Source organism: Heliangelus exortis, chromosome 2 (assembly GCF_036169615.1).
Source record: "Heliangelus exortis chromosome 2, bHelExo1.hap1, whole genome shotgun sequence".
NCBI lineage: Eukaryota > Metazoa > Chordata > Aves > Apodiformes > Trochilidae > Heliangelus > Heliangelus exortis.
Genome location: NC_092423.1, coordinates 99,842,796 through 99,858,644, shown reverse-complemented (window position 1 = coordinate 99,858,644; position 15,849 = coordinate 99,842,796).

Genomic DNA, 15,849 nt, shown 5'->3' with positions numbered 1-15,849 from the left:
TGCCATTCTGAAATGTGCACTCACCATTTTGGATGCTGGATTAGCATTCCTGGCCCATGGAAAACAAAGCCTGCAACTTCTGAGGTCTGAAGAACACAGAGACTGCTGCAGCCTGGCTCCAGGCAGTCTTCCCATGGCAGCATCAAGGAGCAAAAATGCTAAGCCTGAAGCATCTTTATTTTAAATTTGTGCTTCAAACCTGGCTATGGTCTTTTCCCTGGGCTGATTTCTGCCAGCCCTGGAGAATGGCACACAAGATGCTCAGGTTTTTAGCATGGGATAGTGAGTGAGCTACAAGCTCCCAGCACCTTCTGCGACTTTTGAACTTCCTGATACTTTTGGAGCACATTGAGCAATTTTCACAAGCAGGTAAATATTGTTTTATTTTATAAATGCACTAATATGTTTTACCTTTTTTTGCCAGCTATTGATTCTAGCAAAGCATGGATTTTTTTGTTTATGGCTAGACATACACATTATTACTGACAGGTCAATAAGTCAGCCTCTTGTATCTCTTCCCCTCAATACTTACCATGGCAGTTCTTAGCCTGTGAAAAGTGCTGTGCATTTTATTTTTAGCAGAATAGATGAATTTGTACTGTATTATTGCCAGGTACAGAAACTGTTTCTTTCAGGTCCAACCTCTAGGTAGTGCCAGTGTCCTAGCAGCTCTAGCTGTTGCATTGAAAGCTCTCTTGAAAGCATAAAGAGAGTTTTTGGTGTCCAGTTGAAAAGGAAATGCATTAATCAACTCATAACTAAAGCTATTTTTTAATGTTTTATGGCTAGAAGACTATGCAGGAGGAGATGGAAATGAAGTCCAATGAACAGCACTAAATTAAATCATCATTTTCTTATAGTCCTGGTTTGTGGAAACATTGGAAGATCTCCTAGATCATTAATAAGACCTTGACAATATTCAGTCTCTCCCTACATAATTAATCCTAACAGTTACAACCTTATGTTTATTTTCTAAGACTCCTGTATGTGTTTGTTTAATTTAGAGTCAGTTCCAGCTTCTCATCAGTGTGGTCAAAACTGACTTTCACCATACAAAGAACAAGGAACTATGTAATTTATTTTGTCCTTTGCAACAGAACAAGCTCTGGGAAGAGGTTCACAGAGTAAGAGGGAAGGCAGTAGCTGAGTTAAGAGGGTTAATACAGTACCAGGGATATGGATTTTTATTCCTTCTTTTGCCTTCAAAAGATGATGTTATTTGGTCTTCAGGTGAGAAGGAGGAGGACTTCATAATGACAGTGTCAAACCACATACTGAGAGAAAAGATATCCCTGCTCTGCCAGCTGAGTTATAGCTAAAGCACTTGTTCCCATTGCAGTCCAGGTGCATCACTACACAGACTGTCTTCTTCCAGCTGGTCCCTCATTCTGCCTTCCTTCCAGTAGGTAAGGAAGTCCCACAACCCATCTTCAATTTCACCAACACCCATTGTTGTCTATCAATCAATCCATTGTCTCCTTGGTCCTTTTCAGTGTTTATTGTTCTTCTCTTCTCTTCTCTTCTCTTCTCTTTGCCTCTCCTCTCCTCTCCTCTCCTCTCCTCTCCTCTCCTCTCCTCTCCTCTCCTCTCCTCTCCTCTCCTCTCCTCTCCTCTCCTCTCCTCTCCTCTCCTCTCCTCTCCTCTCTTTCTTTTCCTCCTTCTCCTTCTCCTCTTTCTGTTTTCTCTTTATTCCACATCCTCATTTTGCTTCTTATCTGAGATGCAGACATGGGCTCACCCTACCTGCATGCTGCACTCAAGCTTGCAACCCTCCTCTTCCCTGCCATCTGTTGTTCCCCCCACCCCAGCTCCAACCCACCCCTCCCTCTTGGCAGTGGAATTGGGCTGCCTTTTTAAGCAATTGCCTTTTCATTAATCCAGGCCATGTGTATTTGTGTGTAACAGTTCGTGTATAAGTCCAGACAGCTGCAACTTGGCAGTCTTTCTTACAGATCTCCATGGAGTGAAGTTTGTTAGCTGCTGGACCTTAGTATCCAACTCCACTCCACTTGTGTTTCAGAAATAGAAATCTGACCTTGGTAGCTAATACAAATGAAGTTCTAATTTCTGAAAGTAAATATTACCCTGCTTTTGTCTCAATATCCTTTTTTAATAGGTACTTTTCCTGTGCCACACACATAAACATGCCACATTCATTACCTTTGAAAATCTCGTTTGGCCAAAAGATTGGTTTTGGTCTAGTGGATAGGGCCACCTAGGTCACATTTTTATAGATGATGATTCTTACCTCCCCACTCTTTCTACATTTACACTGTCCTTCTGCTTGTGTCTTTAATTCCTCACAGTTTTCCTAGAATAGTTACCATTGTTTCTTTCTGCACAAGAGATTTTGTTCCCTGGCACAAACGTAGATCAACTCTGCATTTAATGCATGTAAATGAATACAAAAAGAAATCACAATTTTCCTATGCACACACTTATCACAGGTAAACAAGATACCAGAGATAGCATAAATAGCATGCTGAATTGGGCTATCCCTAGGACAAAAAGCAGACATTAATAACAGAAGTGATTTGTGCAGATTCGTGGAGCTGTGTTTTTCGTTGTGTTAAGGAAAAGCAGCCAGGAAAACGTGTCAGATTTTCCAGCACTTCACATGAAACCTCAGCTTACTATCTGAACGGGGGCATCCCCTTATCCACAAGCCTCAGCAACTTGGAGCTCTCTCAGCATGTGCCGGGAAAACAAAGCTGGGGGAACAACACTTGTTTTGCGTGCAGGAGTCGGCCATGCCTCACCCAATGCAACCCCAATTCATCATCTCCCAGACACTATTTCATACAAACAATTTTGCTGTCTCTTTAATGCATCTGTCTGTTTATCTCTTCCCAAGTACCATCTGCTTGTCCCGCTTGCTCGCAGCGCACATGTTCACAGTGACTACACCTCCAAGGTGACAAATGAGCAGTCGAGCTCCTTTCGTCGGGATAAACAAGAAAGCAAGAGCCAGATGGAAAAGCCACGGAGAGAGCCAATGTCGTTTGGAGGGAGGAGAAAGTGTTTGGAGGAAGAATCACCATAACAACGGCAAGTGCAAAGAAGAGGTTTCTATTCTGTCTATGCCACTAATTACTATGAATATTTTATTCTTGCCCCGTGGTTTTTCCACATCCAGAGCGATGATTTACTGGCAGATGGCTTATTTTGTTTTGTTGGGATTTTTTCCACAAGGTCTGATTAGTTCTATTTGCATGAGGAGGAGGATTTAGATTTTTTTTATTCTGTTTTAGGAGTTCAGATATTGCTTTTATCAGACACTCACACGGAAGCAGTGCTTGGAGTAGTTCAATGACTTTGTGAATTTTGAAATCAGCCCACCGTATTATTATGGATTTTAATTACTGTAAAGACACAATCTGCTCATTGATAATGTTCATTTCAGATCCTTCTTTCAATTTACAGATAAGCTTTTGAGAGTGTAACTTCTTTTCTCTATATGGTACTTCCCAGCACTGGCACAGCACAAAGATTTTACAAATAATCCTGACTACTCTGGCAAAGGTCCAGCTGACTTCAAAGCACCAGGATCTCTCTGCCTGTCAAAACACAAAGATTGTACCCATTTAATTAAGTTGGTTTAAAAAACACTCCAGGCAAGTCATTGTAAAGCTTAATGCATACGTGTGTGTGCGTGTGTGTATGTGTGGCTTCAAATGATTTTATATTGCCTTAGCTTGCCTCAGCAAGAGATACATCCTAAAGTGAGAGAAGACAGCTCAGACTGAACAAAATAAGCCTACATAGACCTTAACGTGAAAAGGATTTTTAAAACATGATTTTAGTGCAGTGCAACTTCATTTGACAAACGTTTCTGTAACACAAGGCAGTGCAATGCAGGTATGTCTTAGGGATATGTGGAGGGAGCTAAGTTTAGATCTGGAAGCAAAAAAACCTTTGTCCAGGCTAATATGCACCTACCCTGTTTGGACATGGCGTGGCACAGTGTCTTGCAGAGATACTTGTGCTAGGTGGACATTCCCACATAGCTAAATCCAGTGATCTTACTACAAAGGAGAATTTGGTTTGAAATTTCTAGTGGCACCCAAGCACACATTTAAGCCAGTTGGCCAAGAAACCTCTCAAGTTCATTGTCACTGCACACAATAATGACTCATTAAACTATTGAATAGTTAAAATTTAACAATACAGGCTCAGAAAATACTTTAGTTTGCTAATATGAACAGATCAGACACTGTCTCTGCTTTTTTCATATTATCAGTGTCATTCAGCAGGAAGCAGTTCTTCTATCTCAACATGAAATATTCAAAGAAAAATAACACGTGAAAGTAATGTGATCTAACTAAAAAAATCACCTTATCTAAGCTTCACAGAGTTCAATTTCATTGCTATGTACGTCCAGGGATTGCTTCAAAGACTAATCTATCTGCATCAGAAACTCCTATTTCATGCTTTTCAGTGAAATGTCTGTCAGAAAAGATTTGCTCCACTTCCCACTGGAATATAAACTTTCATTTGTGAAGTTACATTTTCAAACAATACCCCTACCACTTCTTCTATAAGAAAGGAGTCATTCCTGATGCAATGCAAGTATTTATTAGAAGCAGCCCCTTTTAAAAGAAGTTTTAGACTCAGCAAAGTAGAAGGTGTCTGTTTTCATCGAACTGGAGCTGAATGGTACAGAACCATGTTGTGTGCTGGAAAACTTCTTTGTCTCCCTCATCTTACTAAACACATGGCTCTCCATCAGCTTACTCAACCAGTTAGCCTTTGTTATGTTAAACACTCATGGAAAGATTAAGGCTCAGATCTGTCCTATATTCCTGTGTGATCCAACTGCTCTCAATACTATTTGCATGAGAAGCAAAGTCAAGACACCATCTGATGAAATTTTGGGCATGGTATTATGCAATGCAGTTGCACATTAAAGTGGCTTAATAAACTGAAGGGTCCTTCCGCTTCTACAGCCCAAGTTCCTGAGGAAAAGAACACCCCTGAGGAAAAAAAATGTAATAGAAAGGTAATTAAAAGTCTTTCAAAAGTAAATCATGACATTTGATCCTTAAGATCTTATCTAAGACTTTTCTCCAAGCCATTCTGTACTTCATGGACAACAATGCTATAGTAAATCTCACAGTATTTTTCACTTGTTACATGGTATGCCTCAACAATACGCAAAACCTTAAAAATAATGAGTTTTAGGACTGAAAATGTTGTAAATCTCCATATGTTAGTTAGAAAAATTCCCACTTTGCAGAGGCAACCAAAAAGGAAAAAAACTTACCATAAATTTAGCTCTCACATGAGTGTCTGCTGGTGGACTGGAGTTGTAAGAAAGAAGTTCAGATTCCACCTTATTAAGATCTATAAATAATCTCCATAGCAAGGTATTTTTAAGAAAAGAGGCACTCATGCCTAGGCACAAACAAAAAACTTTCCTCCTCCTCAGCACCTACGAAATGCCCAAAGCTTAAAAAATGGAAGATCTTGAAGTACACCAGAACTTTTCCTGAACAAATATCAGAAACTCTAGAAGGGAAGTCTTCAGCCAGGGCTCCCTCATGGACCTCCTGCAGTCTGCCAGGACAGCAGCTCAAGGGGGAAATGGTTGCTCATCTCAACCACAGAGGATGCACACTGTTTGCAGTGGCACTTTTCCATCCCCCTGCCTGCAGCACAAATGTCCAGGTGCTTCTGATGATCAGGTTTGGCCCAGACAACCTTGGGTGTGTTTGTAACCCTTTGACTTTTTCTTCTTCCTTTTTTAAGCTCTGTTATTCCTGTTTCAAACACGCTCCTTCTCCATCTGAGGATACACAGATGGACAAATGTGCAACTGATGACCTTCTGTTCATTGCCAAGGTGGAAAACACCAATGGACTCATTTAGCAGTAGGAATTTGCCAGTCAGAATTGCCTGCAAAAACTGGAACATATTCTGGATGAAATAACCATAGTCCTCATTCTCCCTCTGAATGCACATGGCCTGTGGATGAGTAAGCAGCATCCTGAATCAGTGAAGATTCTCTCTCTGGAGAGAACTAGCTCTGCCCAATGCTGTCAGGATTGCCTGATATTTAAAAATTCCACAGAAAAAGGTCTGCATATCTTTAAAAAAAAGATTATTCTCCCTCCATCCCTCTGTTAACTTTAATTGCATTAATTAGCATTAATTGCACTTTGTTGAGGAACTCACCTTGTTGTATCTGTAATAAGAGATGATATGTCTTTTGGCAAGATCAAAGGTTGGAATTTATACCAGGACAAGAACTTGTGAAAACTCTTCAATAAAAGCTATTTCCAAGATAAACATTCAAGCTGTATAGCTTTTGCTTAATCTGCTTAGATGCTTATTTGGCTAAGATTTACATGAACACACATTATTTTAAAACTGTACACCTCACAATCCAAAGTACAGTCTTAATAATCAGTAATAAGACTGTATCCACCCAGTGATGGATACTGGAAACTCTGCTGTTGCATTTACTGAAAATGGATCACACATGAGATAGGAAAAAGAAGAAGAAAAAACAAAAAATAAAAAGCAAACAAAAAAAATCTACAAGGAAAATTCTGCCATGAAGCTGTGACCCAGAAAGAGACACCTGCTTCTGCACTCACACTATCTCAAACCACCTGCATTAGAGCTCTCTGCACAAACATTGTCATCCTCTAACCTGCAAACCAAGATATTTGGGAAAGTTCTGGACTGGGACAACAAGCTTAGTGTCACGACTCGTGGCTTTAACTTCACTACTCCTACTTTAAATTATTTAAATTATTTTGGACAGTTTGATGTCTCCATCTAGAAACACTCCAGAAATACTGCCCTTCCTCACAGCAGCTTTGTAGGGCTTAGCAAGTTAATACATGCAGAGCATTTTTAAGAGGTATGTTATGCTCAGCTTTATTATTAAACTTCTGGATTTTCACTTTTCCTAAGAAAAGGTACCATGTCTCTTAAATAAAATACTTCTAGGCACTCTATGGAAATAAAAAATTTAAAAATAGGACACTAAAGACCTACTTTGGACTATGTCTTATTTCTGCATGCACATGACATTTAAGTGCAGCTTCATTTAATTTTGTGTTAGCCTAATTGCTGGGTACCTACCCTGTCCATCTGTGTGCATTATAGTGAATACGTGCACTGAGGGCTTAATGAGTCAGACACCTGCTCCGATGAACAAATGGCTTGGAATTATTACTGGTAATATCATCCATACATTTAAGCTGCTCTTAATTTAACAGGAGTGCCAATGCACCAAAATAAATGGAAATGGGTACTAGAACTGATGAGGTTGCACCAGGAAGGCTGCATCTGCAGAATCAAGGACATGTCCCTGGGACCATCTCCTGGCAATGCAAGTGGGATGGCTGCACCCACACAGCTGAAGAGTGAGAGCCCCCAAAGCAAGGCAGCATTCTTGGGAATCTTCCTGCCAAAGTACCTGAAAATCTGAGAGGGAAATACTCACTGATATGGATCACAGCCATGACGGGGACTGCTTTACATATGTAAAAAAAAGAAAAGACCAAATCTCACTGGCAATAAATGTTCTCTGGCACTGTTTAATTTATGGTGATTTAACTACCAGTGAGCCCAGAACAGCAGGAGAGTCTGTCTGAAGAGCCATAGTTCACAGAGCAGGGAAGCCATTTCAGCTCCCATTAGGAAAAAATATCATCTTCATGTTTCCACACCTCTAATATAATTCTCATACAATTTTCTGTTCTCAGAAATATCTGACTACTAAGTAGCTTACTCTGAGTAACTATAGATACTCCCAAGTCAAGCATCCCAAACAGCCTCCTACAGCCAGAGTTGTTATGGTTGTGTTAATGGTGACATTTCAGAAAAAATAATGCAGGGGAATAATGAACAAAAGCACAGATACAGCAGGATCATAAAAGCCTACTTCATACTCAGTACATAAAATGGCATTCCCAACCTTATTTTCATTTAAGTTACTTGAAGTATTTAGCTGACATTTTCTGCCCTTGGGTTTTTTTCAAGGCCTGAAGCAACACAGCTTCCAGCCTTTTTCAAAGCAGATTTTGTGGCACTCAATACTGTGTTTTAACCAGTGTGGTACTCCTGATTGCTCTTGTTACTGTAAAGCCACTGAGATTGTGAACTGGAATTCTTTAATTCTGGCTCAGTTCTTGTGCCATGTAGTAAATATACCAAGCTTTCTTCTTCCTTCATAACAACATCTACATCCAGAAGACCCCAACCTTCTTTCTGTGTTCGTAAGTGTGTCCCAGCTGGGAGTTTTAGCTCCCTTCTTGAATATTTCATCTCTTCTTGCAGTTCAATCCAACTTTGAATGCTGTGTCCCTGAGTTCTGCCATTTCAGCAATTTCTGGTTCTCTTCCATCAAAGTCAGGTCTCTCTTCCTTGAAATTCCTACACACACCAGTTCTGCCCTGCTTGAGAGACATTCCTTTATATTTGCTGAATCATCCTCCCAGCTTCCTTCACCTTAACATTTATACCAGTCCTATCACAAATGGGAAAAATGACCATGCCTTTTCCACTAATACTTGGTCATGTTCTTCCACAACTACTGTGCAGATCCAGTTCTTGCATATTCACCAGAAAAGCCCTCAGCTAACAGAGGATAAGGACTAAGAGGGGCTGCTAAGACTTGGAAGCTTGCTAATATGAAAATGAGAGGGTTCTACCAAATTCTTGCTGGTACATGTTTGGACACAGAGGATGCATCTGTGTATGTGTGTGTTTGTATGCACGTATGCATATATATAAGTCCATATTCTTGCTATTCCAAGTCTTTTCCCTTTCCCATCTTTACATATTTCACTCCATTTGTGCACACCATAATGCTTTATTTAATTATAATCTTTTATAATCAGCATGTTTGTGGAGTTCCAGAGGGGCTCTTAGATTATATGTCATCACAGACATTTTGGTTTAACTCTGTAGTAATGGCTTGCCATAAGGTAGCATAGGGAAAAGGAACACGTGCAAACAATGTGGCTGTTCCTTCAGTGAGAGTAATGACAGTTTCCTTTCACCATTAGATAAGACATCACTACCATGGCAAAGTATTTCAGGAATATTAGTATCAATAATATCTCATCTGAAGTTCCAAAGTTAAAAAACATGTAAAATTCACTGTATTTATTACAGGTCTTCCAAGAGAAAATACTTCTGAAAACACACTGAAAAGTAAAGCCAGCTCTGCCCACTGAAATTTAACAAATAAAAGTGCTGACAGCTGGTCAAAGATTAGCAATTTCCTAGGTTTCTATAAAGCAGTCACTCATCTATACTGTTGACTTACTATATATTACATAATTCAGTCTTTTGCTTTAGTGAGTGATCTGTTTTACAGTATGAATTTCCAACTTTTTGTTACATGCCCTTCATTAGCTTTTATGCAGCTATAAAACTATTATATAAACCAGAACACAATCCATAATGCAATTTAAACTCATAGTCATAGACTATACTTCAAGTATGAAACTAGCTTACAAGCACTGAAGTTGAAATGTCTGTGCCATGCAAGTCTTTTATGGCGGCAGAAGGAGAAATAAACCTTAAACCAAAACTGAAAGCAGTGACTGGTTTGGCATTGCTGGTCCAGACATTACACCACATGCATTACTGGTTAGCCAGAAAGAAAATAAAATTTAAGCTCTTAACCACAAAATACCCAAAAGGCATTTGATTCTTATCAGTCTTCACGTGTGTAGGAATCCAAAATTGCACGGATACAGGAAATTATCTGATATTAGAAACTTCAAAGAACAAGATCAAGAGAAAGAATAATGTCAAACCAAGGTACAATTTTAGTTAAGAGATGACCATATCTGCCCACACCAGTGGCTCTGTATGTCCTACTGGGCAGATATTGCCCAAAAGTCCTTTTCACACAACAGTTCTGCAATCAGTGAGAACAGGCAATGAAAGATCCAATATATATACTAACCCCATGCCTTTATCACCTTCATACCATCCCACAGAAATACAAGGCTACTTCTAAGATTTGTAGTGCATTCAGAACACACTATACAGGAAATAATTTTGGCAGTGATCTGCTGCTTTGCAGTGCCTTTATGGAGTAAAGTCTCTGTACTTTCAGCTGTGAATATTCTGCCAATGCCTCGATGACTCTCCTGGTGGGTCTGGAAAGGATAAGGGATCCTGAAGCCTTATTGCTCATGTGTGTGCAGTGATGCATGGGTGAGAGCAACACATTTAGGACTGTGGTATGCCAAAGGAGAAGGGGACACAGAGATACCACATTTTTTCACAGGTACTGCGTTGCTCACAATCAGCAAAGGTCTGGTGTGGAAAGTACTGGCTTTTTAAAAAAAAGACAAGTCATATTGGTTGTAACAGATTTTGGTAAATAAGATATTTCCTCTGCTCAAGTTTATATTTGCAGATTTATTTGGAGTTTCGTAATGTTAAATACTCTACTGTTTCTCACACCCTTGGAGAGAGGGAGGAAAGTGAGAGAATTTCAAGTCTGAATGAAGGCAGTGATGATCAGCAGAGCCTTCTCCTACCCCTAATGGCTATGAGGAAATACTTCTTTTCTCTCAGATGTGGATCTCTTCACAACTGGCCATACCACTAAGGAACCCAATGAGCTTAATGGGGAGCAGCACACAGTTACTTTTAAATGCAGCAGCACTTGTAGGTGCTATGCTAGGGGACAAGCTCTAACTTGTTTTAGCTCTAACGCAATGACTGAGCTCAAAGGCTGGGTTCATCATGAGAGTGGCAAATTCTTGATATGCTGCTTCATTTGAAAATCAGTTAATTGGAATGAAAAGACTTTTTGCTGCTGCCACAGTTGGAAACAGTAAAAACATTTGGGATTCAGAGTCCAGAATTCAGTTTTCTCCTGTCCTAAAAAGAACATTTTTAATAGAAGACTGTAGAACTTGTCCCCAGGAGTTTAGAAAGTTTTGTATCTTATCTCTAGGATATTAAATAAGTTGAGCTTAGCTCAAATGTGATTTTATTACCAAACCAAACAAATAGGGCCTAATAAGAAACCTAAAAAATCAGCACAGTTTTTTTAGAAAGTAAAACTACTTAATAGAATGTAGATGCAGCTTCTGTTCAGTACACTGTGGATGCTCAGCTATACGGCTACAGATGGTACATAATTTAATATTTGCTGCATGCTCCAGAAACTGCCAAATGTTTTCCATAACCCCTCTTTTTATTAAAGATATTCAGATATGTCTCATTCCAGATACATCTGTACTGCACTAAATCCTGTGCTGCTTTTTGGCATGAACTGTATCTTCAGACTGTTCTGCAGAGTTAAACTGTGCCAAGACTGAAGTATTGATTGCTACTTATTGTATGCTGCATCCTAATAAATCCTGTCCCTGTGTCCTGGCCAGCCACATGTATATAGTCCCAGAGAAATCACTTCTGCATTTTTATAGTCCAGTCCAAGACACTAACAAGTACTTTTTTGCAATTCTGTGAGATGAAGATGTTGATCCAGCTCAGCCATTAGCATATCCACAGTAAGCCAAAGCAATCAGCTGCCACATCTTTAATTTAGTTCATGGTGCCAGAACAGGGGTGCCTCTACCTGGACTAAAGGCTGCCACCAAAAGAAAGAGAGAAACAGAAACAGAGAAAGAGAAACAGGCAGAGGCTAAAATTTCTCCACAGTCCTCAATGAAGGGTAGACTTCATCTTATATTCGTGCCACATCTTCATATAATTTTTTTATCCAATTCTTTAGCATACAATGAATCCTTTTTCCAGATAGTTATCATTCTAACTGAGCACGATTTTGGGGACAATTCAAAATAACAGTTATTGTACACTGAATTATAAATTTATACATATGTGCTAATGGGAAGACTGACTCATGAATCTGGAAATAGAGAGACCTTACTGCTAGATCACCCTGTCCTGTTAAGTTTAAGACTAAAAGCTGTTACCTTGGTGTTTAATTTCACCCTGAACATTGATGTTCACCATCTAATTGTCTGGAGACACGTACATTCTGGAGACACTATTGACAAACCTGTATTTTTTCAGTCTGAGGGAGAAAAGCTGTACAACTGAAGTGTGGGGAAAAAATGGAGAATGATAGAAGGATCCTTTTGAAGTATGTTGCTACAAATTGTCTACGTTTTTGAAGCAGGTCACAGTGACTTGTAGAGACAGTTACTTTTCTTAACTAATTATCAAGCAATGATACATTTGGATAGCTCAAACATTGACTTTGAGCGTCTACTCAGTACAATTTTTAGCTCCATTTGCTGGGGAAATGAAGCCTATCCTGTAGCATTTTGGATGTCTATTTGGCCATACTTGGCTGACTTCCATCGAATCTGACACTTAGTAGAGGCTTTAATAGATAATAGGAGACAAATCAATTGCTCAGACAAGCATCTAGAGCTATTTTAGATGTCCACATGCATCTTACATCTGCTGTTCCAGAGATGCAGGTCTCCAATATATTTTTTATCCTAGCTTCAGTCCCATGGGGAAGTCTAGGGCAACATGCCAGCTTTAGGCAATCACATGAATGTCTAGGAACCTGAATTCTGCCCTAAATTCCAAGAAGTTTTATTGAACTCCATTGCCTGCTGAATCAATGGACACAGTCAAAAAGCTTGGCATTTATTTATCCATCACTTGAAAGAGCCAGTTGGCAGCACACATGCAGTTCAGAGCTGGCCAGGTGCTGCCCTTTCAAACTGGTAGGTGTGGGTGTTGAAGGGCCTGGAGATACTGAGAAGAGGCTCAAGATTAAGTAGAGAAGGAATTGCAGAAATTACAAGGCTCTTAATAAAGACATGCTGAGGGGGGGGGTGCAATTATTGAAGTGAGGTCAAGGCTGGAAATCAGTCACGGACTTACAGAAAACCAGACTTCCTTATTTCCACTGTTTTAGAATCATGGAATTGTTAGGGTTGAAAAGGGGCCTTTAAGATCACCTAGGTCCAACCCTGCTACCATGGGCAGGGACACCTCCCACTAGATCAGGTTGCTCAGAGCCTCATCCAGCCTGGCCTTAAAAACTTCCAAAGATGGGGCTTCAACCACTTTCCTGGGCAACATGTTCCAGTGCCTCACCACCCTTATGGTGAAGAACTTCTTCCTAATGTCTAATCTGAATCTACCTAACACTAGTTTTAACCCATTCCCCCTAGTCCTACCACTACCTGAGACCTAAAGAGTCCCTCACCAGCTTTCTTGTAGGCCCCTTCAGATACTGGAAGGCCACAATAAGTTCTCCTTGGAGTCTTCTCTCCAGACTGAGAAACTCCAACTCTCTCAGTCTGTCTTCACAGGAGAGGAGCTCCAGCCCTCTGATCATCCTCGTGGCCCTTCTCTGGACACTCTCCAGCATGTCTATGTCTTTCTTTTAACAGGGGCTCCAGAACTGGATGCAGTACTCCAGGTGGGGTCTCATGAGAGTGGAATAGAGGGAGAGAATCACTTCCCTCGACCTGCTGGCCACGCTTCTCTTGATGCAGCCCAGGATACAATTGGCTTTCTGTTTGGCTTTCCAGGCTGTCAGTGTACACTGACAGCTCATGTTGACCTTGTCATCCACTAGTACCCCCAAGTGCTTTTCCTCAGGGCTGCTCTCAAGCCAGTCACTGCCCAGCCTGTATCAATGCTTGGGATGATTGCCTTGGCCCAGATTCAGGACCTTGCGCTTGATCTTGCTGAACTTCATGAGGCTGCATGGGCCCACCTCTCCAGCCTGTCCAGGTCCCTGTGGATGGCATCTCCTCTCTCCAGCATGTCAGCCACTCCACACAGTTTGGGGTCATCAATGAACTTGCTGAGGGTGCACTCAATGCCACCGTCCATGTCGCTGACATGTTAAACAGGACCAGCCCCAGAACTTATCCTTGAGGGACTCACTTATCACTGGCTCCCACTTGGACATGAGCACATTGACACCCACTCTTTGGGTGCGGCCATCAAGCCAGTTCTTTATCCACTGAGTTGTCCATTCATCAAACCCATGTTTTACCAGTGTGGAGACCAGGATGTTGTGTGGGACTGTGTCAAAGGTCCAGGTAAATGACAACAGTTGCCCTTCCCTTGTCTGTTGATGTTGTGACCTTTTCATAGAAGGCCATCAGGTTTGTCAGGAATGGTTTGCCCTTGGTGAAGCCATGTTGATTATACCCAATCACCTCTTTATTATTCTTCTGCTCCAGCAGAGCCTTCAGGAGGATCTGCTCCATGACCTTACTGGGCACAGAGGTGAGACTGACCAGCCTAAAGTTCACTGGATCTTCCTTCTTTCACTTTTTGAAAACGGGGGTTATGTTTTCCCTTTTCCACTCGGTGGGGACTTCACTGGACTGCCGTGATTTTTGGAATACATCAAACAGCAGTTCAGCAAACTCATCCACCAGTTCCCCCAGTACCTGTGGGTGTATCCCATCAGGTCCCATGGACTTGTACACTTTCAGGTTCTTCAGGTGCTTATGAACCTGATCTTCACCTACAATGGGCAGTTCTTTCTTCCAGCCCTTGCCATTACCTTCTGTGACTTCAGTAGTGTGGCTGGAGCCCATGGCAGTGAAGACTGAGGTAAAGAAGTCATTGAGAACCTTGGCTTTCTACATATCACTTGTCACTAGTTCTCCCATTTCCTTTTTGAGGGGGCCCACGCCTTCCCTAATCTTCTTTTTACCATTAATATAGCTATAGAAATTTTTGCTATTCCTCTAGATCTCCCTGACTAGATTTAATTCTAGTTGAGCTTTGGCTTTTCTAACCAGGTCTTTTGCTGCTCAGGCAGCTTCCTTATATACCCCCCATTCTAGATGTCCTTTCTTCCACTCCTTGTGAAGTTTATTTTTGTGTGCCAATGTGTCCAGGAGCTCCCTGCTCATCCAGGCAGGTTTCCTAGCATTCTTTGCTGCCTTCCTCTTTGTTGGTATGCTTTGCTCCTGGACATGGAGAAGGTAATCCTTGAATACTGACCAGCTATCCTGGGCCCCCCCTTCCCTCCAGGGCTTTTTCCCATGGTACTCTGGCCAGCAGATCCCTGGAACGATCAAAGTCTGCATGCCTGAAGTCCAATGTCATAAGCTTGGAATATATCCTCCCAGTTGCCCTGAGGATCTTAAATTCTAGCACCTTGCCCTCACTGCAGCCAATGTTATCATGTTGGTCACCAGCCTCTCCCTGTTGGTGGGAACAAGATCCAGCATGGCACCTTTTCTTGTTGGTTCTTCTACCATTTGGAAGAGGAAATTGTTATCTATGCATTCCAGGAACATCCTGGATTCCTGGTGCCTTGCTGTGTTGTCCCTCCAGCAGATGTCAGGATGGTTGAAATCCCCCATGAGGATCAGAGCCTGTGATCACAAAGCCCCTTCTACCTGCCTGTGGAGGGCCTGTTTTTTTCTGCCTGGTTTTGCTGGTCAGGCAGCCTATAGAAGACCCCTACTGTAACATCACCTTCCCCTACAACCCCTTTAATCTTTAACCCATATGCTCTCAACCAGCTCATCATCATTCCCCAGATGGAGCTCCACGAATTCCAGCTGGTCACTGATGTAGAGGGCAACACTTCCTCCCCTCCTACCCTGCCTGTCCTTCCTAAGGAGCTTGTATACACCTATCCCTATATCTCAGCTGTGGGAATCATCCCACCAAGCATTTCCCTGCCTATTGCATAATAAACTGCTTACATTGCTGCTTCCTAATCCCTCCAGAAACACACAGCCCAAGTGGCACTGATTAATTTGCAGACTTTGCTAATCATCTTCCCTTGCAGCTTGCCATTAAGGCATTCATTCAAGGCATGGTAGACCCAAGGCATGGCTGCAGAAGAAGCCCCTGAAGGGGTATCCCTGCCCCCTGGACTTCAATCATCTGTGC